The sequence below is a fragment of the Tupaia chinensis genome, unplaced genomic scaffold (assembly GCF_000334495.1).
Source record: "Tupaia chinensis unplaced genomic scaffold, TupChi_1.0 Scaffold000078_1, whole genome shotgun sequence".
NCBI lineage: Eukaryota > Metazoa > Chordata > Mammalia > Scandentia > Tupaiidae > Tupaia > Tupaia belangeri.
The window spans coordinates 9,340,649-9,366,968 of NW_006159539.1; the positions used below are offsets into that span (position 1 = coordinate 9,340,649).

Sequence of the window (26,320 nt, forward strand, 5' to 3'; positions counted from 1 at the left end):
TGGCAAGAGATCCCTTGAGGGTGCTTGTCTCCCTATCTCTCCCTCCCTTGTATCTTTCTATTACTCTCATGAAAAAGAAAAAAACTTCAAAAAATAAATTGGAGTCACAGCAATTCAGATATATAAACATGTTGGTGCTGAGGACATAAACTTGACCTGAAAAAGCTAATTTGGGTCTGTTTTACCCAGCTGATAAATGGATAGCTAAGTCTCTTAAAATGTTCCCTCCAGAGCCAGCCAGTGGGTGGTTCAGGCAGCTGACTGTCACCTGGTCAAGAGCATGGTTTGAGTCCCAGACCCAGTAGATTAAAAAAAATAACGAGCTCTATGTGTGTTTGTGCCCAAAATCCCAAGAGGAGAATGGAGGAGAAGGGTTTGTGGCATGGCCACCACTCTGGGAAGTGCTTTCTTACTTTCTCTCTCTCTCTGAGTGCACATGCCCGTTAGGATATTAAATATTAACAATAATAAGTTCCCTTCACATCTCTAATAATTTTATCTTTGTAAAAGCAACCATTGTCAGATATTCATATTAACCATAAAAGCCAGTAAAAGCCTAGGGTCCATAAAAATATACACACATCTAGGTGTTTGAAATAACTTACTATGTAGATGTATTATTAATATAATTAAATGCCAGTGTTGTTTTCCAAAGAAAGATTTTATAATGAAGCTTCTTTCTGAGAATTGGAATATAAGATCTCTTTTCTGTTGGGACCATCTCTTTGTTCAAGAAAGTGTAACCTATGAGGAAAACAGAGCTAGTAAGTGGCAGAGCAGGGCTTGAGTAAGCCACTGAATGGTCTCACTACACCTGCCACTATCAAAAGGCAATGGCATGGCAATTATACAATAGAAAAAAACCTGAGTAAATATAGGGACAGAAGACTATTTGCCCTACCTATGAAAGGAACAGGTAGTGAACTGCATACACATCCGTATAGCACACCCTGAATGTTTGCCATTTGGACAGTGGACTCAATTTTGCTTTAACCATTCCATTGGTTTCATCTCCTGGTAGATCTGGTTCTACATGTTTACATCTCAGTTGTTTTCCTACTTCTGCTTTTATTGGCTCAGAAGTGACAAGAAGTATGAGTGAAGGAAAATGTGAGTGGTTCTAGGTGCTAAGTCCTTATTTCACTGCCAGCAGGTCTCAGAAAGCTTTGTTTTATATCCAGGTTAGCCCTGAGCCCTCTCATTGGAACCAGACTAAATTGAGCTGGAGTTCTATGCCTATACAGACAGAATCTCCTTTCTTCTTTCTTTCCTTTCTTCCTTATAAAGCTTTTTATAGGGAACCAGCAGTTAACGTAATGGCTATGTCGCTGGACTCCCATGTAGTCGACCACAGTTCGCGTCCCGGACCCGGTGGCTTAAAACTCACGCTGGGTGCATGTGCGTGTGCGTGCATGCCCAAGATCTCGAGAGGAGAATGGAGGAGAAGGGATTGCGGCATGACCATCCCCCTGGGAGGTGATTTCTCGCTTTCTGGCTCTCTGTCTCTCTGTGTCTGTCTGGCGAGCGCACATGCCCTCTAGCAAAAAAATCCTCTCCAAAAAAAAAAAAAAAGCTTTTTATAAAGAATTATTTTATTTAACTTTATTTATTTATTTATATTTTAATTTGACCAGGGGGGAGGGAGTGAGAGAGAGCGAGAGAGAGAGAGAGAAAAAGAGAGAGAGAGAGCGAGCTAGCTACCCACCCACCAGGTCCAGGACTTGAACTGCGGTTGGCCATGTGGTATTCCAGCATCCTCGACCACCATGCCACTTGCCAGCCCCCAGAATCTTCTTTCTTTTTGAGAAGACTCCTCTAACCCCATAGTCAGAGATTCTGGGTGACAACAGCAATTGTAACTTGTTCAGCTATAATTGCTCTGTCATTGAAACAGACACAGTGACATTGGAAGACTCCTCCACTGTATTGCTTCCCAGTTTAAGACAGGTAGTACCCCATGATGGCAAAGGAGTCCAGCAGGCCTGCAGAAGACACATCTGCCACTTACAATGTAAAATGACAGGTGCTGGGCCAGCAGGTGGTGTGGAGGTTAAGGTGGCTGTATCCCATATGGCAAACTGCATGGTTCAAGTCCTGGACCAGGTGTGTGTGTGTGTGCATGCCCCAAATCCTGAGAGGTGAATGAAAAAGAAGGGATTGCAGCATGGCCATTCCCAAGGGAGGTTGTGATTTTTTTCTTCCTGTCCATCTTTTTCTGTCTCCAGTGACTGCACATGTCCTATAGCAAACAAACAAAACAGGTAGTATTATTAGATTACCATACATACATTGTCTAAAATGTAAAGAAATTATACCCAGAAATGAGAAATTTTCACCTCAATTATTACATTGACAATAGAATACTTTTCCTCAGAGGCCAGATATCATTTTGTTCACATAAATTATGAAGGGAAACAGAGGAAAGACCACCTTTTATAAACACAAGGTGTTTTATTTTTTTAATTGATAATTATGGCAGTATTGGCCACTGCCCATAATACAAGGCGTGGTTCAAAACCTGTTTGAATTAAGAAATTCAGGGGCCAGCAGATGGTGTAGTGGTTACGTCACTGGACTCCCACATGGCAGACTGCGGTTCGGGTCTGGATCTGGTGGCTTCAAAATCAGGCCAGCACGAGTGCATGCACGCCCAAGATCCTGGGAGAATAAAGAAGGGATTGCAGTGTGGCTATCTCCCCCAGGGAAGATTTCACACTTTCTTTCTCGCTGTCTCTGTCTGGCTTTCCAGATAATGCATGCTCTCTAAGGCACACACCTGGTGAAAGACAGGAAGGGAGGAAGGGAGGAGAGGAGAGGAAAGGAAAAAAGAAAGGAAGAAAAGAAAGAAAAGGAAGACAGGAAGGCAGGAAAGGAATTAGTTCAGTGTAACAACAGTGTGTTTAAAAAGTTATCAGCTCCCTATGGGTCCAGCTGTTGTTTTCAGTGCTGCTGTGGTTAATGTAGCGAAGTTAAGTTGGTAAACACCCATGTTATTCTCTGGTCAGGACATAAGTACTAGTAGAAGAATGCAGGTGACTTGATTGGACACTTAAAAACCAAAAACCCCAGGAAGCAGAAATGTATTGTGGTGGGACCAGAAAGATGAAAGCTTAGCTTTCTCTTTCTTTCCTTTCTTTCTTTCTTTCTTTTTTTTTTTTTTTTTAATCTTTAGCTGTTTCACTTTCTATAGCCTTCATGATTGAAAAATGTTGTTGGTCATTTTCAACTTGTGGTCGGGCAGCCGGAACCACAGAACAGGAACTCCACTGGAACAGGAATTAGCGGCAAAGAGCTTCTTGTTGGGCTTCCTTGCTTTTTAATTCATTGGTATTGTATGTGTAGTCAGCCTTAAAGGTACATACGGTCACTATATTTACCTAACTGCTCTTTTTTTTATATACTCAATTTCCAATGATCGCTGCTGACCTTCGGCGTAGTGGAGAAAGCCCGTATTTGTCATGGGTCTCAGCTTGCTCTGAGGATGCTCTCTAAGTTGATTCCTTCCTTTAGACAGGTATTTCTTGGCTCGAAGGCAGTTTTGTCATCTTACACCACGATATTATTGACTGTCTCACAGGTTTGTGATCACATGTTCTAAGTCAGGTATAGAAAGTGTGTATTTTGGTGATAACTATTATCTTAATGATAATGAAAGTGGTTCTCTTTCTTTTTTTCTTCTTTCTTTCTTTCTTTTTTTTTTTTTTTTGAGTTTTGTCATAGGGAATGTGCACTGTCCAGAAAGAGGCAGAGAGAAAGAGTGAGAAGAGATCTCGAAAATGAAAATGAGAAATCACCCTCCACAGGGTATGGCCACACCCCTGCGATTCTTTCACCTTCAGTCTTCTTTTGGGACTTGGGGCATGCGCACATACACGTGCCCGTGTTTTTTTGTTTGTTTGTTTTATTTTTCCTGGAGAGGTTTTTGTTATAGGGCGCATGCGCTCTCCAGAAAGAGAGAGAGGCAGAGCTATAGAAGTCAATCCCCAGGGGGAATGGCTACACCGCAGTCCCCTCTCCTCTTTTCTCCTCTCAGGATCTTGGGCACACATGCCCGGTGTGAGTTTAAGCCACCGGGTCTGGGACTCGAACCACGGCCAACTACATGCGAGTTCAGCGACATAGCCATGACGCTATAACTGTTGGTCCCTGCCCCGTGTGTTTTTTTTCTTTTTTTTTTATATTTACACACATATTTACTTTTTTTTTTAATCTTTTTTTTTTTCCCTTGGTTTTTGCCATAGGACACATGTGCTTGTCAGAGAGAAACAGAGAGAGGGAAAATAAGAAAGCAACCCCTATGGGCTATGGCCATGCTGCAGTCTCTTCTTCATGCTCCTCTTGAGATTTTGGGCATGTATGCACACGCACCCAGCATGATTTTTAAGCCAGGCCCAGGATTCAGATTGCAGTTGGCCATGTGGGCATTCAGCACTTTATGGTCCTCATTTTTTTCTTTTAATGAGAGAGAGGCTTTTTTTTTTTTCTTTTTTTGGAGAGGTTTTGCTATAGGGCGCGTGTACTCGTGTGCTCGCCAGACAGACAGAAAGCGAGAAATCACCCCCCAGAGGGGATGGTTACGCCGCAATCCCTTCTCCTCCATTCTCCTCTCGAGATCTTGGGCACGCACCCACCCCACCCCCCACCTCCCCCATGTGTTTTTCAAGACGTCTGGTCCAGGACTCAAACAGCCCAGTCAGCCATGAGGGATCCTAGGCTTTAATCACCATGCCACTTGCTGGCCCAATGACAGCTGTTTTCTATCATGTCCTCACCTGTTCCATTGTTTTTCTAATTTTTTAATCCCCCTGCCCTTTTCCTAAATCGGTGTCATCAGCTAACCTTTATGGAGTGGCTACCATGCATCAGGACACTGTAGTAAGGACTTGATGTAAATTGTCTAATTCTTTCCCAGAAACTATGAGACAGCTGTTATCAATATTCTAATCGCTATTTCTTAAAGCGAAAGTTGCAATTCAAAGAGATTAAGTGAACTCGCCCATTTCCACAATTAGTCGCTCAGCCAGGATTTAATCTAAAGTCTTTCTGACTCCAAAACTGGAGCTCTTAATCACCAATTACACCAATTAAACTCTCAGGTTCACAGGCCGCTCAGTCCCAGAATAACCTGTAGAAGGCCTGATCCACCACATCCAGTGTTCCTTGTGGCTTTCATTGTCGAAACCGGTTTTTTTTTGTTTTTTTTAGGGGGTGAGTGGGTAAATCCCAGACTTCCCTGAAATCAGGGATTATATTTTACAAATCCCCTCCTAATCCCCCCAACGCCTAGCAGAGGGCCGAGTCAGCACTCCGTGGACTTGAGCTCTTTACTCTTTAGTAGATGGGAAAAGAAACCAACCAGACAGTGAAATAGAGCAAACAAAAATGTAATAGAACATTATAGCAGGAAGAGGGAGGAGGGGAAAAAAAATGCAAGGGGAAAGGAACAGAAAGCAAATATTTGCTGAGCACCTCAGGGCCCATAATTGCACAAAAGTCTTTAAAAAAAAAAACTGGGGGTTAAGAATTTTTTTTAATAGAGATTTTTTGCTACAGGGCACATGGGAGAGACAGAAAAGACTGAAAGCAAGAAATCACCTCCCAGGGAGGATGGCCATGTCCCAATCCCTTCTCCATTCGCCTGTCAAATTTGGACACACACACACACACACACCCCACCAGGAGTGTGTTTCAAGCCTCCAGTCAGTTACTGGAACTGAGGTTGACCATGTGGGAGTCCAGCCACTGTAACCATTATACCACCTGCTGGTCCTATATTTATTTAATTTTATGCATTTTTTCATTTGAGACATAGAAGGAAAGGGAGGAAGCAAGCTGCCAGGTCCAGGACTCGAACTGCAGTAGGCCATGCGGGAGTCCAGCACCTTAGCCACCAGGCCACCTGCCAGCCCCAACAACGCATCTTTAAGGGTCTGACCCAGTAGTGGAGCAGCTCGCTAGGCACACAGGTCCCGCCTGATCTTCGTAAATGAGGAACGGAAGCTCCGATTACAGAGTTCTCTGCACCTGGGCCGCCCTCCGCCCGCGATCGCGCGCACGTGGCGCAAGTTTTATAGATTGCCTAGCACGTGTACCTCGTCCCAGGGTCAGGGCGCTTAAAAAGGAAAGCGGCTCTTCGCCCAGAGCTACTTTAAGGACGCGCGGTAGCTCCTCCGAGTGCCAGCAAAGACGAGCTATTAAGAATTGACAAGCTGCTCTTTCCTTACTTCGGACTTTTCAGGCACAGCTTGCACCCCTGCTAAACGACTCAGATGAACGAGTACGACTAATCTCCTTGCCCAGCCAGCGTCCAGGTCTCGCTCCGGCGCTTTTCTTGCAACACCGGGCGGCGGAGATACCCGCGCCCGGCTTTGGAGGTGGCTCAAAGGTGACGCGCGGCCGCCTCCTCCCCTTTAAGGCGGGGCTCGTAAAGGGGTGCTGAGGAAGTCCGGCGGCCCTCGGCTATGCCCCCGCCCCCCCCCGCCACGGCCTGTAAGTCGCCGCCGCGTCAGGGCTTCTCCCCAGGCTGGTGAGCGGTGACGACGGAGGCGCCAGGCCTGGCACAGGTGAGGGGCGCGCGCCGGCCCCGCGGTGCAGCTCCAGGGACCAGGCTTCCAGACAGGTGAGAGCGATGCGGGGCTCACCTGGGGCAGGGCGGGGGCCGGGCAGCAGGGTCGCCGCCCACCCTTCTTGGCAGTAAGCGGGTGACTGTTCTCAATCGCTCTGGGGTGTTGGGGACCTTCAGGGTCCAGGGTGGAAATCCATGGAGTTTCTTCCCTGGATTTCTTGGATCAGGGGTGAGAAAGGTGTCCAGAGGACCGGAGGCAGGAATCCGACGCGTGGAAACCCGGGAAGGCAGCCGGCCCCAGAACTTTTTGTTTTTCGTTTTCGTTTTTAAAAGCCATATTCCAGTCTCCCTGGGGCTCCATGCCTGGATTCTGTCTGCAGAGGTGGGTTCCTCACCTGGGTTGACTTGATTGCTCTCTTCATGAAGACCCAGAGATTCAGCTCTACTTGTTTGCGTCCACATCTGCTTGGCTACACACCCCCAGGAAGCCTTAGGGTAATTGCAAGGGTTTCAGAGTGTCTTAAACAGAACAAAAGACGGGGATGGTGGTGGTCAACTTGAGAGGCGATTATTTCCTCCATCGGCTCCCCTGCCTACTGTCGATTTGTTAAGCAAATCCTGCGCAGATGGCTTTAAAACAGATTGTTTCCATACAATCAGCTTCCTCTGGTTTGCATGAACTTCTGGGTTGTCCAACCGTTTCAGTGGTGTGTGTGTGTGTGTGTGTGCTTAGGGGAGGGAGTCCTGGGAGATGCAAGCTTTCTCCGCAGGGTGCCCTAGCTTGGGTTCACAGGTACCAGACAGTTGAGATAACCTTGGATTTTACCTGCTCTGAGGATACACGCAATCCTCTCACCATTTAGTGAGGGTTTCTGTGGCTTGTACTTTCCATTGTGTTCATTTTTGCTTGAGTCAGGGCTCTGTAGTTCAACAATATTTGTAGTACGCCTGCTAGGGACCAAGCTTTGCCAGAACCAGGTTCATGAGCACTTTGGTAGCTTAGGTGTTGATGGCCAAGGGCAATTTCGAGGCATGTATTCCTCTCAAGTGGGTGTTTTAGAAAGGGACTAATGGAGAGGCCTGTTGTTCTTCAGCCGTGCTTCGGCTGCACCTCTTGAACCGCTGATGATCCTTTCAATGCAGGCAGAACTTAGGTCTTCTGTTAGTAGCCTAATCAGTCATCGAAAGGGACAAGAATGGATCAGAACCATCCTTAAAATAAGATGAAGAAATCAGCCATGTGTGGAGCCATCAGGTGCTGTGGCTCTGGGTCCCACATAGGCAACTGCACAGTTCAAGTCCCAGACCCGGCAGCTTTGTAATCATGCTGGGCACATGTGTGCATGCTTTAAATCCCGAAAGGAGAATGGAGGAGAAGGGATTGTGGTGTGGCCATTTCCCCAGGAGGTGATTTCTCGCTTTCTCTCTCTGTCTTGCATGCATCACACAGCAAGACAAACTCTATACCAAGCACTATGATCGGCAGTTTCTCTCATGTAAAATGTGCCAAGTAGATATTACCCCCATATAACGATGAAAAACTGAGGCAGGGAGGAATCTCCCCCTTTGTACGAGGTAAACGAATAGAAATTGCATGTGGTTATTTCTGATTGCAGAACTCATGTTTTGTGTTTTGTTTTGCTATCGCATGCTGTCACAAGGAGAGATTGTGTAAATCGGGTGGATTTCATGGAAATAAGAATTCAAGTTTATATCCATAAAACCCACATCCTGGGGATTGGAGGGGGATGTCCTGATAAATAAAGTGAGCTGTTTTCATTGCACTCATGTGGTTAACTACAACATTCCCAGAGCACGTAGATGACTAGCTGTTTTTAAAAAGTAAAAACACAATACTTTGAGGAATCATTTCTGTAGTCCATAAAAAGGTGAAATTTATTATGTGTTTTGCTTAACATTTTAAGGACTTAATATATCCAAATGGGGCCAATGATTAAAACTTTATGTGTGTTCTGTTACTCGTTGAAGGAACAGTGAATCTCATTCATGTTTTGACATATTTTGTTTGCTTTCTTTCCACGGCCATGAGATGACTGGAGGCCACTGTTGTCACCTAGAAAGGACTTTGTGTATGAATCTATATTCATACCTGAATATGTGTAATCCCTAAAAGACCATCTATTTTTCCTTAAGCCTATTTTGGGAAGTACAAAACATTGGAGTGTGCTGATTTGGCAAGGAATGCCAAAGTTTCTAACTTGACTTTGAATAAATGAACCATAAGAACTCAACTGACAATTGAAGTGCACGTAAAGTGATTTTTCAGATGAAAATTACCGTGTTGATAATGAGATGCAAATAGAGCTGACAATTTAAAATAACATCTTCTGTCATAGAGAACACTCACTTTCTTAAAACCTTCCTTAGAGTTGTTGGTAATTATACACACAAATGGAATGGCTTCACACTTCAGTTACATTGAGATGTTGCCAGTTAATTGTTGAAGAAAGACTGGTGTCTGTGTTAGGATCAGGTGGCGAATTTTTCCCAGATCATGCTTAACACGAATGTTTTCCTCTATCTTCATTTGGCAGTGAAGTTGACAAAACACCTTGAACTGTAAAGGAATATTTCCAGATCCTCCCTAGGAGATATTTATAAACTGCTTGATTTGAAGTGGAGTCTGTAGAAAGGGGTGCAAGGCAGGGGAGGATTCAGAATTTGCGAAGCCCGAAAGGTAAACAATCTGGGGGCCCTCTTTAAGATCATTAATAGACGCTTAGGAGTGAACATGAATATTTATTTAAAAATGAGAAAAAGAAATAGTGCTTTGCTGGGAATTTGTCTCTTTCTGCTCAGATCTTCTTGGGCAATTTACCAGAAATGTTTACGTAAACATGCTTCCTGATTGCAGCTTGCCTGCTTTGCTCCCTGACAACACTTGGCATCTTCCAGCAGTTTCATGGCACCCATGGGGGCCCATGCTGGTGACAGGCCTGAGGCTGAAACTTCATTACCTTTGCAAAGCACTCGCGGTCTATGAAGCAGAGAAGAGACTCCTTGATGGCATGGCTGACCTCCAGCTCATCAGGGACTCTAGGCACTCATGTTCAGTGAAGAGTTCTGAGAGCTGGTATACAAGGCCCCTCAGGTTGGTTGCTTTCCCCAGAGAAGCCCTTGACCATTGCTCCCCCAACTTTTGTCCAGTCTTCATTTACTGAGAGATTTCTGATGTCCCAGACCTTGAGTAAGGTGGGATCCTGATTGCCACGAGCTCTTAGTCTCATGTAGCAATTTCATTCATCACAATATGTTGTTGTAGGTGCCCATCTAAGGTACCATGGGAGCCCTACTGATGGCTTAATCTGGGGCCATGGTGGAGTTACTGAAATAAAGGAGTTCCGGAAAGGCGTTCTAGGTGGGCAGGGAGTTGGAAAGCCCAGCTGGTTCCGACACACACATTATCCACTGATGTGGAGGTGCTCCTTAGTGTTGCTCAGTATGCCTTTCCAGACCAGAAGCACCCACACACCTGAGATGAACTTGGTTGAAATGCTTGCTGTCAGGCCCCACCCCATCTAAAGCTGTGCATCTAGACCATGGGTGTGTGTGTGTGTGTGTGTTTTAATTTTCTCTAGGGGAGACAGACAGGCACCCAAGCAGTCTTCAGACAACAGTCTACTCTTAGTCTTCACCAGCCTAGGTCATGCGTATGCATGTGGACACCCAGTGTGCCCTAGGAGATCCTAGGATGCAAACCCAAGATTTTTCTTACATGATTCCAGTTTTGTTACTGCCACACCACTGCCTAACCCTAACACCTTTTTAAAAGAAGACTTCCAGATAAGGGGCAGCAAATGACAAGGTGGTTAAGGCACTAAACTGGGATGTGGCCAACCACGGTTCAAAAAATAATGCTAGATGCATGTGCGCCCGAAGTCCCAAGAGGAGAATGAGAGGGAAGGGATTGCAGCATGGCCAGCACCACCCTGGGGGGTGCTTTCTCAGTTTCCCTCTCTCCCATTCTCTGTCTCTCTCTCTGGCAAGCACACATGCACCTTATGCCAAAAACTTTAAAAAAAAAATTTTTCCAGATTATTATGGTGAGTATTGAAGTTGAGAACTACTGCTCTTAATAATTGAGAGAACTGGGACCAGCAGTTGGCGTAATGGCTATGTCGCTGGACTCCCATGTAGTCGACTGCAGTTAGAGTCCTGGACCCGGTGGCTTAAACTCACACTGGGGGCGTGTGTGCCCAGGATCCCCAGAGGAGAATGGAGGAGAAGGGATTACAGCATGGTCATCCCTCCTGGGGGGTGATTTCTCACTTTCTGTCTCTGTCTCTCTCTGTCTTTCTGGTGAGTGCATGTAGCCTATAGCTAAAACCTCTCCAAAAAAATGGTTGCAAGGACTATTTGGTCATCACAAAAGCCTTAATATGTTTTACTGTGCAAAATGCGTCATGATTTTCCCAATGACCCAATAGCAGGGCATGGAATTCCTTGTGGAGCTTGAAGGGGAGTGGAGTTTACACCGATAATAGTTCATCATTGTAATGTAATCTTAATTTGCATTACTATCACTAATGTCTATTGAGCATTCAGGTTGCACCAGGCATTGTGCTAAGAAATATTAACTCTCGGAGACATTACTACAACCCCAAGATGAGCCAGGGCTATTAGCACCTTGATTTAGATGTGAGGAAATTGAGGTCTAGAGAGAGAGAGAGAGAGAGGATACTGCTCATAGTCACACAACTGAAAAGTGGCTCAGTCAGGATTGAAGTGTGGGCAATCTGGTTCCAGAACCTTCTTCTTTTTTAAATTAAATTTTATTTTTTTAACTCGCCTGAGAGAGTTTACATTGATGCCACTGTCGTGTGTGGGTATTGGGTGAGAAGTCTTCATGGTGAGTTTGAGAGTGCTTGAAATGTATCTCTTGAACGATTCTAGTCATTTGCTGACCACTGGAGTTACCAAGTCTTTCTTCAGACAAATACCCCATTAAGAAGGAGGAATGTTTTTCAGTCCTAGTGCAAATTTTTAAAATTCTGTGAGTGAATGAACATAATGGTTTAACATGGAAGAGCCCCTTCCCATAATATTATGGACCCACATAGGTTTTCTTCCCCATGCGCAGTCATGTGGGTGACTGTGGAAGGTGTCCTTATTTAGGAATGCTGGAATTTGGTCTTGATATGAGCTAAGGGACCTCTCTCCTAAAAGCCAACCCCCACCTGAGTCTGTAGAACATTTGAAGATGATATTGTGTTTAGCCATTATGTCTTGGAAGGTATCCAGAAGAACTGTATCTTATACTTCTACAGTTCTCCCCATCCCACCCCCCTTGAAAACAAACATCCACAGTCCTGTATGTTTTGTCATGGAATAGCCCCATAAGGTCAGGCAGCAGGAGTAGGAATTGACAGATATCAATATGATACATATATGGTATATGTTCAAATAATGTAGAATGATGTTTAGATAAACATCAATTTGCGTTGATGGTGGGCAGTGTGAGAGTACCAACTGTCTCATTTAGTGGTAGCTGATGGCCTGCCACATGGTGCTGACCATTATGTTGGGTACTGAAGGGGGAGGTACAGTGGTGACTGAGACAGACAGGACTCCAACAGACTTAGGTAGAAAGTCTCCTCAGCCATGTGATGGCCCATACCCTCATTCTGGTAGGGAGACAGTGCAAAAGGAGTTAGGTTATAGAGAAGTGAGGCAGTAGGGAGGTGGAGATGTGGAAGGATTTGAAAGAGAGGTGACCAGGTGGATGTGGGTGATGAGTGAGAGGGAGCGGTTGGGCCTGAGGATTAAGTTGTGCCCTGGGCGTGTGGGTTGGTGCCAATAATACAAATCAGTATTGCAGGAGGAAAAGCTTGTGTTGAAGGAATGGTGAGCTTCATGGACACTGAGCTTGAAATATCCTTGATAACCCTACGGTGGAGATTTCGGGAAGATAATTGGATATGAGTCTGCAGACCAGAAGAAAGGTTACCATAGGATTTTTTTTTTTTTTAACCTGCTATAGGGTGCACGCGCTCAACAGGTAGACTGAGACGGAAAGCAGGAAATCACCCCCTAGAGGGATGGGCCCACCACAATCCCTTCTCCTCCATTCTCCTCTTGGGATCTTGGGCACGTATTCACATGCACCAGCGTGAATTTTAAGCTCTTGGGTCTGGGACTTGCACCATAGTTGACTACGTGGGAGTCCAACGATGTAACCATTACACCATCTGCTGGTCTCCTCAGCAATAGAGATTTAAAGAACTGGCTTTAGATGGTTGCTGAATCATTTACTAATTATCTACTGATGGAATAGTATAGTTGATCTAAAAACTGAATAATTCAACTGACTAATATCGATAACTGAGGGTGAGCAAATGTTAAGCAGATCACAAAGGATATTTGGACATTTCTCTGGATAGGCAGGGTATAAACAAGTTCCAGTTCCTTTGTCATAGCAGATTAAAAAGGTTAACTTCCACTGACTCTTCAGAGGGTGGAGTTGAATTATCCAGTCCCTTTGGCTTTACATATGTTTGGGAGCCCAGTCCGTTGGAGGGAGGAGGCTCTCAATGTAGAAAAGCAAACAAGAGCCAGTGAACAAGGCAGTTGTTGAAAAGTGGTTTTCTTTCTTTTCTCTTTTTTTTTTTCCTTTCCTTTCTTTCTTTTTTTTTTTAATAGATTTTTGCTATAGGGGGTGAGCACTCGCTGTAGAGACACAGAGACAGAAAATGAGAAATCACCTCCACACCCCGGGAGATGGCCACACCACAATCTCTTCCCCTCCATTTTCCTCTTAGGATTTTGGGCATGCAAACATGCACATGCGCCCAGTGTGAGTTTTAAGCTACTGGATCGGGGACTCAAACCATGGTCAGTGATGTGGGAGTCCAGTGACATAACCATTATGCCATTTGCTGGTCCCTAAAGGTGGTTTTTCGCATTTGAACCCATAAAGTTTTCACAAGGTAAAATATTGGCCATATATCCGTCTCTTCCGTTGTGAGCACTCATTTTTCATTATGTATATCATGTGCATTGAAATCCTATTATTTAGTACTGTGGTCCCCAACCTTTTTGGCACCAGGTACCAGTTTTATGGCAGCTAATTTTTCCAGTGACCAGATGGAGCAATGATTTATGAGAGAGGATGATCCAGATCCTCATGTGTACAAATCATAATAGGGTTTGTGCTCCTATGAGAATCTAATGCTGCCTCTGATCTGGTAGGAGGCAGCTCTGGTAGTAATGAGAGCAATGGGGAGTGCCTGTAAATACAGATGAAGCTTTGCTCACTTGCCTGCTGCTGACCTCCTACCATGCAGCCAGGTTCATATCGGCCTGGGAGCTGAGGACTCCTATTTTAGTATGTATGACCAGTAGACCAGTGCTGTTTTATAGCTGCTGCTGAGATATGTGTTAGAAGATAAATTTATAGAGGCTGGGCATGCAATAGTGATGTAGGCACTGGACTCCCACATGACTGATCAGTTTGAGTCCCAGACAAGGTGACGTGCTTTCTCTCTCTCTGGTCAAATCGAAGAAACAGAATAAGGCAGATGAAAATTTTTAAAAGTTATTTTTTAAAAAGATAAATTTGTATATAATAGGTAGATTTTCTTAGGTGCTCAGAATTCACTAGAAGGCTTATTTTAAAAAAATAATTATTTAACCTTGGACCAGCAGTTGGTGTAATGGTTATATTGTTAGGTTCCCATGTAGTCGAGCACGGTTCAAGTCCCAGACTTGGATGCTTAAAACTCACACTGGGCCTGTGTGTGCCCAAATCCTAAGAGGAGAATGGAGAAGTGATTATAGTGTGGCCATCCCCCCAAGGGGTGATTTCTTGCTTTCTGTCTGTCTCCCTGGTGAGTGCATGTGCCCTTAGTCAAAATCTCTCAAAAAATTATTTAACCTTATTATTCAGTTTGCTAAAGGGCACATGTGCTCATCAGTGAGACAGGGAGAGAGAGACAGAGAAAGAAAGCATGCTGCCAGGCCTGGGACTCAAATTGTGGTCAGCCATGTGCAAATCCAGTGCCTTAGCCACCACGCCACCTGCTGACTCCAGAAGGCTTGTTTAAAACCTGTGCTGAAAGGTAACCAAGATAAATACTCTTTTATCCAAAAACTATTCATCAAGCTTGAAGTAGCTATATGCTAGGTGCTATAGTTGTGAGTGAAAGAGGTACCTGTCCCCTCAGGGCTTTCACTTTGGAGGGGAAGTCAGGCAATCTCATAAGTCTACAATGAGAAACTGTTGGTTAAGGATAAAGGGCCAGGTTGCCATGCACGCACATGGTGACGGGCAGCTCCAGGGATAGTTCTGCTAGGCTGAGCAGGAAGGAGAAACAGGATGGGAGCTGTGAGGAAGTTGAGGCAAGTACAGAGAGAGTGATTTGAGAAGTTGATGGATGAATGATTTTGAGGAACTGAGCACTTAGGCTAAAACCTGTTGTAGTTGTTATTGAAATTCCACAAACAGCAATATTAATGGAAGATCTGACCAGGAAAACTAAACAGAAAATATTACACATATTTGCATGATCATGACTGTTTTCTGAGGTGGTTGTGAAGAATCTCTTTAGATCCAAGATGTGAGGGAGGTGATAGTGCAAAACACCAAAAAACACAAAAATTTGACAAACTCTCCACTCAACACACAACAAAAATAAAAATGATTGTGTAATAGTTCATGTATTTGTAATTTTATTTTTTTATGCGATTGGGGGACTATCTTTAACATTATGAAATATGTTGGAGTTAGTCAGAGAACTTAGTAGAACAACACAGTACTTGATCCACAATATGTAGCATTATTGGAACTGTTTTGCTTAGCATAAAAGATAAATATTATATAAAGCGGTTAAAGAACAAAAAGCTTTTGAGGGCCAGCAGGCAACATGGTAGTTAAGGCATTGGACTCCCACATGGCCAATCATGTTTTGAGTCCCAGACCAGTGGCTTGAGACTCACTCTGGGAACATGTGCATGCGTGCCCAAAATCCTAAGGGGAGAATGGAGGGGAAGGGATTGTGGCATGGCCATCCCCGCAGGCAGAGATTACTCACTCTGTCTCTTTCTAGAGAGTGCAGGTGCCCTATGACAATACCTAAATATATATATATATAATAAAAACATTTATGTGTAAGGGGACCTCAACATTTCAGGGAAAAAATGGAATTATAGTATGAGTTCATCTCGAAGCAAAAATATTTTGAAGTCTATGCATTTTTTATTTTTGAGAGATTTTTTTGCTCTAGGGCATGTACACTCACCAGAGAGACAGAAAGGAGAAATCACCCCCTGGGGGGATGACCACACCACAATCCCTTCTCCATTCTTCTCTCGGGATTTTGGACACACATGCACATGTGCCCAATGTGAGTTTAAGCCACTGTGTCTGGAACTTGACCCACAGTCAACTACATGAGAGTCCAGCAATGCAACCATTATGCCATCTATTGGTCTCAAAATCTATGCATAATTTTTTATGACACATTTACATGATTTTTTGAAGTCTTCTCTTGTGCATGCGTAAGAGTTTGTGTATATGTCTATGTATGTATGTATGCCCACACTGTCTTAGGTTATAGCCAGGAAATGACCTTTGAGGCTGGCTGTTCTATCTCCTACTGCCCACTCATGGGTACACTGGCCCAGAGTTCCTGTGGGTTTGCTTATTGCTCTCACATGTTCAGTTGGTGACAATACGTGTCGAGTAAGATGTGTCTGTGGCTGTTTGTCTATGGTGACATGCTCCACTTGAACATTTCCTGTCTGTTGTTGGGACAGGTCCTGTAACTATTCCTTAGGTCTCTGCCAGCACCCTCCCCTTTCTTTCCCCTCTCCCCTTTGGTATGTTTGCTGCGTCCTCTCCTCCTATGTCTTTTTGTGGTTTGAATTCTTTAGGGATCTCTGGCAGGAGTTGTTTTCTGCATTTTAGGCCTGTCTCAACAAGCAAAATTTCCCTGACAAGTCTTTAATTCTCTTCTGTCTCCCACAAGCTGCCACAGAGACGTGGAGCTCTAGCGAGAAATGAGCAAGCGTTTTGGGAAGTTTTTCTACGTGATTTGAACCAGACATGGGAACACTGAGAAAATACAGGATGAACTGTTTTTAACTATTATGTACTACTTATGTGTCAAAACTCTGAGTAGGCAAGTGTGGCCCTTGTCATTAATAGCAGATTGAGTATTCCATTATTAACCACTTTCTCTTTCAACTTCCAGCCTTGGGTCAGTTTTGTTTGATCTCCATGAACCCAAGATCCTAAATCTCTAATTTGTTGCATAGTTGTGCTCAGTTGTGAGTACATACCTTTCCATTGATGATTTGTGTGTGTGTGTGTGTGTGTGTGAGAGAGAGAGATATTTTTTTTATTTTGTTTTGCTTTGTTTTCTTTACCTAGTTTACAAGCTACAGGGACGCAGTTGTGTGTTTTGCTTAATGTACCCCATACCAGTCATTCCTGAGCTCCTAGGAGGTGACAGCATCATTTGACACTCATCCTCCTAGGAACTCTATTGAGGAGGAGTCATCTGGTTTAATTGAAAAGAACACTGAGACTCAGGCCAGGTAAGGTCTCCTAGTTGGTTGAAGATAGGTCTATGTCCATTTTATTTTATTTTAATTTGCCAGAGCGTATATGTGTGTATAGGAGAGACAGGAGAAGTGAGAAAGCATGCCCCAGTGGAGGTGATCAGGCCATAATCCCTTGTTCTCTGTCTCTCCTTTGGGGGTTTTGGGCACACATGCGCACATACACGGTGTTTCTCAAGCTGCTATGCCTGGAACTTCAGCCATGTGGTTGGCCATGTGGGATTCAGCCACCTTACCCTCCGTGCCACCTGCTGGCCCAGGACTGTGTCCTTTTTACTTTCCTCCCCATTATTCCATTTCCAGGCAGTGCTATTTCAACTATTCCCTTCTGTCTTGCTTCATAGTGATGTTGTTTAACCACAAGACTTGGGGCCCATTCCAGCTAAGTCATTCTGTCTCTTGGGTTTGGAAGTGGCTGCTCTACCCATTCGCAGGCTCAATGCAGAGGTGAGAATGTTCACTGGAGAGGATGCTTTAAAAGCCACATCAATGTGGCCTAAGAATCCTGCTACACCCTGCTGTGGAGAGGGACTTGGTGTGGTTTGCATAGATACATTGCTTTTAGAGTAGTTTCCTGCCAGATGATTAGGAATACATGACAGTGGCTACTGCAGAAAAATCTCTCCTTCATCTGACCCAAGTAAGGCTCTAAACATACGATCATAAGTAGAGTAGATTGGTGGAATAAAGCAAGCAGGCACTGACATCTACAATAAATACCACACTTTCATGGTCGCCTGAAAATGACTTCACTGTGTTTTTCAATGATGTAAGCTTTTACATATGTACCAATATTGCTGTTTCAAAACCTAGAGAAAATTCCTGTGCTATTGATTTGATCTAGAGTTTTTTTGTTTGTTGTTGTTCTTTGTTTTCTTCTTGTTTTGCATTTATGTATTAGCATTAAGGCACAATTAAAGCATTAAGGTACATGAGATCATTTCAGGACTCAGTATATAAAAATGATGGATGTTTCTGTCATGGTTTTAGAGAAGCTGAAGTTAATTCTCTGAATCCTCCACTTATGCTCAGGAGGGCTTCTTAGATACCTCCTGGAAACTCTCCTTTAGTCTGGATATAGTCTGTGGCCTCCTCGGACATTTATAGCAGATGCCGAAGCTGATGTGAGTGGCGGTGGGAAGCCAGAGGACACCCCGAAGCTCCCTAGCACCCTGTCATCTGAGGTTCCTTGCCTATACTCCTGTGCCTTTGAGAATACTCATCAGTGTTTATAGACATGCCAGTAAGAAGCCATTTTATGATGTGTTATGAATGGCAACCTAGTATTTTTGGTTAACCTATTTTTAATTTTTTTGTGTGACCACACATGGAAGGGAGGGAGATTGGGGCAGGGGGAGGCACTATCAACAGGGTTCCCACATTGCTTTCTTCCTTCCCTCAGCCCCAGCTAGTAGTGATGATAGGCATGGACCTGGGGCTCTAAGAAGGCTCAGGATGCAAACCTAGGACCTTCCTATGTGGCCTCAGCATCATGGAGCCTTGTGTTACTGCTATGCCAACACTGTTGGCCTTAATCTTTTTAAGAGAGTTTTTTTGCTATAGCATGTGTGTGCTTGCCAGAGAGACAAAAAGTAGGAAATCACCTCCCGGGGGAAGGCTACACTACAATCTCCTCTCCTCCTTTCTCTCCTCAGGATTTTGGGTACTTACACAGGTGAGCCCGGCGTGAATTTGAGCCACTGGGTCTGGGACTTGAACTGCAGTCGACCATGTGGGAGTCCAGCCATGTAACTGTTAGGCCATCTGCTGTCCCAGCCTTAACCTATTTTTAATGCAAATTTTACTAACCAATTAGATGTCTAATTTGTGCAATTTTAGTAGTTTCTTTGTAGTAATACCTGAATCTGGCCAAATGATTTTTTGGGAGTGGCTGTGGATTAGAGCTCACTGATTTTAGTAGTTAGAAAGCATTGGTATTGTAGGGGTCAGTGGGTAATGTGGTGGTTCAGGCACAGGACTCCCACATCGCTGACCACAGTTCAAATCCCCGACCTGACAGCTTTGAAAATCATGCTGGGCATGTGTGCATTGTGTGCATGTGTGCCCAGAATCCCAAGAGGAGAACGGAGGAGAAAGGATTATGTCATGGCCATCTTCCTGTGGGGGGATGATTCCTCACTTTCCCCTTCATTGTCTCTCTCTCTCTCCCTCCCTTTCTCTCTGGGGAGTGCATGCACCCTATTGCAAAAAATCAAAAACAAACCTTAAAAAAATTGGTAAATGATTGCTTTCTAACTTATATGAAAAGTCATCAAGTGATACAGAACCTTTTACAAACACCGTTGTATGTGCTTATATGCTTACATATAAATACACTTGTGTATCTATATCCTGCCCTTCTGCCCCAAAGCAGGTATTAGAATGAGCATTAGAGTGAACATTAAGAACATTAGTGGAAGCTACTTGTGGAGATCTAGTCTGGGCTGTCACTTTTTATTGTGTGTTTGTGTACATGGTGACAATTTCCTAAGGGATACTTTTTTGGGGGGGAGAGGTTTTTGCTATAGGGCACGTGAGCTCGCCAGACAGAGAAAGAGACATAGAGACAGAAAGCAAGAAATCACCCCCCAGGGGGGATGGTCATGCTGCAATCCCTTCTCCTCCATTCTCCTCTCGGGATCCTGGGCATGCACGCACACACGCCTGACGTGAGTTTTAAGCCAACGGGTCTGGGACGTGAACCGTGGTCGACTACGTGGGAGTCCAGTGACATAGCCATTACGCTAACTGTTGGTTCCCGGGGATAGTTACTTTTTTGCCAGGGGGTGTATGTGCTCCTTGGAGAAGGAGGAAAAAAGTGAGAAAACACCACCTCATGGGGAATGGTTGTACCCTTCTCCATCTCCTCCTCTCTTCAAGATTTGGGCATGCATGCACACACATGTGCCTGGCATGTGTTTTCATGTCACTGGGTTGGAGACTTGAACCACGCATGTGGTTATTCATGTGGGATTTAGCTGCCTTAACCACTCTGTCTACCTTTAAAAAATGTCACCAGCTTTAATCGGGTGGTGAGAAAATAGGCCCTTTTTGTTCTCTTAAAATGTCCTTTAAAGAAAGTTATTCTTGGACATGCCAGTATTAAAAATGCTTTGAATTTGTTTAACATTTTAAAGTTTGAAAATAATATTTGGCATTTATTATCAGATTTTATTAGCCAAACGGCTTCTCTGAGATCAGGAGATCTAGTGCTGTTGTTGAATTGATTAAAGAGGAAGAAGTGGAGCCAGCAGATGGCGTAATGTTTATATCACTAGACTCCCACATAGTCGACTGTGGTTTGAATCCCAGACCTGGTAGCTTAAAACTCAGGTCGGGCGCATGTGTGTGAGGGCCCAAGATCCTGAGAGAAGAATGGAGAAGGGATTGCAGTGTGGCCATCTCCCTGGGAGCTTCTTTCTCGCTTTCTGTCTCTGTCTCTCTGGCAAGCTCACATGCCATATAGCAAATATCTCTTTAAAAAAAAAAAAAAAAGTTACCAAGTATTATTCTCTTCATCCCACAAGCCTTCTTAGAGGACAAGTAGGCATGAAGTGAAAGCACGTGAGACACTTCCAACCTGGGAGACCAGTGAGAGAGTTCATCCTATGGCTCCCGTCACCCATACTGGGAAGAATTGATTTTAGGTACAGATAAACTCTGGTTCCACTATCAGCTTTGTCATCTATGAGCTGAAAAACAATCTCTAAAACTCCGTGTTCTCACTTCTGAAAATCCGTGTTTTCTCTTTTTCTATGTAAAAAATACTGATGACTTTTCCAACAATCTGATACATTCCCTTCTAATTAGAATAAGGGTAACAAAGATAAGGTGGACGAGATCTGGTACTGAATTATGGTATTAAAAACAAAGGGGCCAGCTAGTAGTGTGGTGGTTAAGGTGGCTGGATCCCACATGGCTGACCCAGTAGCTTGAAAAACACGCCAGACATGTGTCCATGCCTGCTCAAAATCCTGAGGGGAGAATGGAGGAGAAGGGATGCGGTGTGGACATCCCCCAGGGGAAAGGTGATTTCTCACTTACTTCCTCTTGTTACCTCTTCCTGGTGAGTGCATATGCCCTATAGGCCCCCCTGCCAAATCATTTTTTAGGGGGGAAACAAGTGTCTTTTAATTCAAGCCATTTAGACAGCTCAAGGCCGTTATTTCCAGAGATGAGACACAAGACATGATCTCTTTTTCCTTCTTCAAATTTTATTCATTCTTGAATTTTTAAGACATTTTCCCTCTTGTATTTTTTAAAGAATTATTTAATTTTGTTGTTTTTGATCTGTTACAGGGCATGTGCGCCACCAGGGAGAGAGAGAGGGAAAAAAAAAAGTGAGAAAGCAAACCTCCAGGTCTGGGATTTGAATCACGGTCAGCCATGTGGGAGTCCAGCACCTCAACAACCATACTACCTGCTGACCTCATCTTTTTTTGTCTTTGTGCATTTTTCACCAAGTCTTGAGGTTAGAAAGCCGACACTGGACACACACACACCCTATCGACAGTGCTGGATTTAGCATTTTCTTGGTCATTACTAAAATTTGATGAAAGCCTGGCCACTCCTAGGGGAAAAGCTGATAATGTTTCCTAAATATATATTGATGAATGAGTACCTTTGAAAGCTGACTTTGGAAGGTGAAACCTAATCAATACTTCCTTGGCCTCGCTTACCTACATGTCTGGTTGATTAGCTATGATCTCACATTTAAATGGAACCGTAGAGAAAATAGAAATGATCCCTTTTTTCAGAAACTTGTCTCCTTAGAAAGCCAAGATGCATCTTCATGAAAAGATTACTAGAGGTGTTCTCTTGGAAGCAGAGGGAATTTTCAAGGCAGGCAAGCTCTGTTGGGAGTGCAGGTAGGGAGGGAAAATGTGACCTCGGTCTGGAAGGATGAGACTCTCAAGGCTTGTAGATGTCCGTGGGGAGAGATTGTCACTGTTTTTCTCTGTTCCCACATTGTGTGGCCTTGTAGCACTTCACCGGGAGATCCTTTGCCAACGTAGAGGTATTAGGATTGGACGTTGGGCAAGTCACCTCCCAAGAAATTAGGTGGCAAAAATGTAAGAACAAGGTGGCAGAAAAATCAGGCCTGTGGAGTTGGCATGCAGGGCCTGAATTTTGACTGTTCTATGCATTAACTGTGTAACTCTGGGTCTGTTACTTAACCCTTCTGTGTCTCAGTTTATTCATCAGCGAAATAAGGCTTCTGATCATACCAACATCATAGGGTTATGAGGATTTATATGACAATATTCTTAATGAGCTCAGTACCATGCCGGAGGCCTCCTGTGCTCCAGATGAGAAGTGGCAGCACTATTATGGCTATAATTGTTTTGTAATGCTGATGGTGGGGAGACTCATTTTGGCTTTAATGAACTATGATGTGTCATGTTTGCCCGCATTAATAGAACCTGCTAATTGCTTCATATTTAAAGACTCACTTGCAGGATTTTAGCTTAGTGGAAAGGTTTGTTTGTATATCTCTAATCACTCTGAGCCTTTTCCTAGTCAATGCTCATGTAATGGGCTGCAAAATGCACCAAATGAGACAGTGGAAAATCTGAAAGGTTCATCGGGGAAATATCAATTTAAGCTGTCCGTGATAACGTCCACTTCATGGAGTTGACATTGGCGTTGATGGAATCGAAGAGTGGTGGGAAAGTAAATCGATGTAACCTTTTTAAAAGATAGATGGTTTTAATATTGATAATCGTGTTCTTTACCTTTTCATTTGAGAGATGATGCTATAATGGAATGCTCTATAAACACTGGTGTGTGCTGACTATATTCTGATAGTGAGCAATCCCTTGGGGTATTTTGAGACTAAGTTCTGGGATCTGGATAGATGCTGTCATAATCTATCACTTACAGGTTTGGGAACACAAAGGGTCTTCAAAATGTTCATAGAAAATGCTTAAGAAAAATGGCATGGGTTAAAACGAGCTTGTATTTCAATTCCATTTTTCTATCAACTTTTTGAAGTCCTCTTGTGTATTCTTCAAATAAACCATAGTTCATATGTGGAGGACCTTTTCTTAATTCATATTTTAAAAGCCTTAATTTTTTGTTCTATTATTATTTTTGGAGAGGTTTTCACTATAGGGCGTGTGCACTCGCCAGACAGAGACATTGAGACAGAAAGTGAGAAATCACCCCCCAGAGGGGATGGTCACGCCGCAGTCCCTTCTCCTCCATTCTCCTCTTGGAGTCTTGGGCACGCACGCACACGTGCCCAGCATCAGTTTTAAGCCACCGGGTCTGGAACACGAACCGCTGTCGACTACGTGGGAGTCCAGCGACATAGCCATTACGTTAACTGCTGGTTTCCCAATTTTTAATTTTATTAGTTTCTTTTACTCATGGATAGGGAAGAGCTTGGGTGGGGGGGATGTGGCAGTGTGAGTGCTTGTGTGTGTGCATGAATACACGATTTAATCCTTTTGCAGTAATTTTTCTCACTTGATTCAGACATTTGGGTCAGTTCAGAAAAGACAATGTCCATCAGTCAATTCTGCATGGAAGTTTCTTTAGAGGCCTTATTTGTGGCCTCTTCTTGATTCTAGCATATGGGTGGAGGGAAGACACCAGCTGTTTACAGAATCCTCAGGATTACTAAGGGTTTCTGCTTATTGAAACCCAAATGTTAATGGGAAGAGAGCAAAGGGAATGAGCTTGTAGACTTTTGCATCACACCCAGTTCTAGAATCGTTCAGGTCTTGGTTGATAGGTTGAGATCACCTTGTTATGGAGTTCAAAGGCTTCATGTCAACCTGTTGACTGGGATTCCATCAAGATGCCAAGAGGAGTGGATCATTCCATTATGAAATAATTGAGGAAAACCAGATGGGGATTTACAGTCTGATCAAACATGTGCTGTCTCCCCACAGTTAACTTTTTTTTTTCCTTTGCTTTTGTCATAGTGTGTGTGTGTGTGCTTGCCAGAGAGAGAGAGAGAGGGCAAGTGAAAAATTCCCCCCAAGGTAGATGGCCACATTTCAATCCCTTGTCCTCCAGTCTTCTCTAGTGACTTTAGGCATGCACACATGGCATGATTTTCCAAGCTGCACCCAGTATGATTTTCAAGCCATTGTCTCAACCTCCTCTCCACCTGCTGCCCCCTACAGTTAACTCTTTACTCCCAGGTCTCTCATGAATCTGTACCAGGACTGATGGTTAGTATTGACTTAATGCATTATAGCCTGGGCATGTAGCTACCCACATCCCTCATCATAGAGCAATAAATATATCATACAATTTGTGTTTTTATCTTAATTTTTTTTTTTAGACTTTTGCTATAGAGCTTGTGTACTCACTGGAGAGAGAGAGACAGACAGACAGACAGAAAGTGAGAAATCAGCCCCCAGGGGAATGGCCATGCTACAGTCTCTTCTCCTCCATTCTCCTCTCAGGATCTTGTGGACACACACACACACACACACACACACACACACACACACGTTCCTGGCATGAGTTTAAGTGGCTAGGTCTGGGACGTGAATTGTGGTTGACTAGGTGGGAGTCTAGCACCATTATGCCATCTGCTGGTCTCACAACTGTGTTTTTAAACAGTTTGATAGTTCTGAGGCTCTAAGCTGGTAGAATATGGTAACCTTAAGGCAGGCTTAGATGTCCAGTAAGTAGTCATAATAGTAGTAGAAGTTATATTCTGAATGAGTTTGTTTCTTCAAAACTTAACTTCTATGTGCCAGGTATTGACATATTCAAGAAAAACATGAAGAAATGTCAAAAAAAAAAAAAAAGTTCATGGAAAAATGGAATTAATGCAAAAACTTGATGCAAAAAGTTTTTAAAATCTATGCATGATGTTTCCTGATACATATTTTTCCATGAACTTTTTGAAGACCCCTCTACAGTCCCTTCCCCCTAGAGTACTTTCATTATTGGGGGTGTTCATGGGGCTTAGACTGGGAGACTAGGGTGAATGTCAGGTATGAGCAGAGATGATAGTGTGGAGATCCTACTGCCTCCTACAAGGTCAGGGTTAGGGTTAGGGTTACAGTCCGGATCAGGGCAGGTCTTGCTAAAGTGATGCTGCTTGCACCTGAAAGAGCTGAGTGTTGGATGTGTGGAAAGAATAGATTTTATTAGGTTGTTGGGAAAGTTAGGTATTATTCTGTTTTACCTATGCAAAAATGCATTGTGATTTTTTTCCCCCAACAACTTGATATAACATCCCTGAACTAAAAAGATAAAATCCCTAGACTCCTACCTCAACAGTTCCATGCATCCGCTTTCTTCTTGTTCTGGAGCTGAGCACTTCTGTTTCACAGAGACATTACTTGTAGACCAGGTGGGACTAAAAACACTCTGAAAATGGTGGTCTGTCCCAAGCAAGGTTTTACTGTGGGTCGGTAGAGCCTTCCTCTTGGAACAAAACCCAAGTTGACTGAACTTTGCACCTAATCAGATCTCCTTCGGTGTTTACTTTCCAATTACACTGCCTGGTTAGTGCTGTGAGTAGGCTTGCTTTAACTTTCCTTTCTTTCCTGAAAAGTATGATATTTCACTTCGTGCTTTCAGCTCTCTCTGCAAATGCCACTCTGTCCTGTCCATTTCAGGTTGCAGGAGTCTACCCATTTGTGTCAAGACCCCAGCAGGAAGTAAGGGTCCTCTGCTTTCAGACACCCGTTCAACTAGGAATTTCTTTTTTTAGCCTTTTTGTATTAGTGAAGTTTGAATTGTTTAGGGTATTTGTTGAAAAGGAATCAGAGCAGGAGGTGGGGCTTTGAAGGTGCAAGTGTCACATCAAGGACCTGTCATGCTCCCTTTAGTGGAAACCCACCCAGCATATAAATCTGCACTGGAGGCTTGAGGTGGTTTTCTGTGTTTCTTGTTTATTAACTCCGAGTGTGCAGAACACTGTAACTTGGCTTCTTAATAACAGGAAGGAAGGTATTACGTGGGACTTTAAAAGGCTTATGGAGGGCCAGCAGGTGGCATGGTGGTTGAAGTGCTGAACTCCCACTTGGCTGACTGAGGTTCAAGTACCAGAGATAGCGGCTTGCTTTCTCACTTTCCCTTTCTTTATCTCACTGGTCAAAATAAATAAATATATTAAATACTTATTTTAAATAAGATCATGGAAAAATGGAATTAAAGTATGATTTTATCTTGGTGCTAAAAGACTGAAATTCACATGAT

The 26,320-nt window shown here is 43.7% G+C and overlaps 1 protein-coding gene across 1 annotated transcript in view; it reads left to right on the forward strand.

Annotated features, from left to right (window-relative positions):
• The first annotated feature begins 6,503 nt into the window (after positions 1-6,503).
• The window catches only part of MCTP2 (multiple C2 and transmembrane domain containing 2), a 279,496-nt gene continuing 259,679 nt past the window's right edge, over positions 6,504-26,320 (forward strand). Inside the window, exon 1 of the mRNA XM_006142677.3 lies at positions 6,504-6,619. The gene's annotated coding sequence lies outside the window, so the exon portion shown is untranslated. The remainder of the gene's footprint in view (positions 6,620-26,320) is intronic.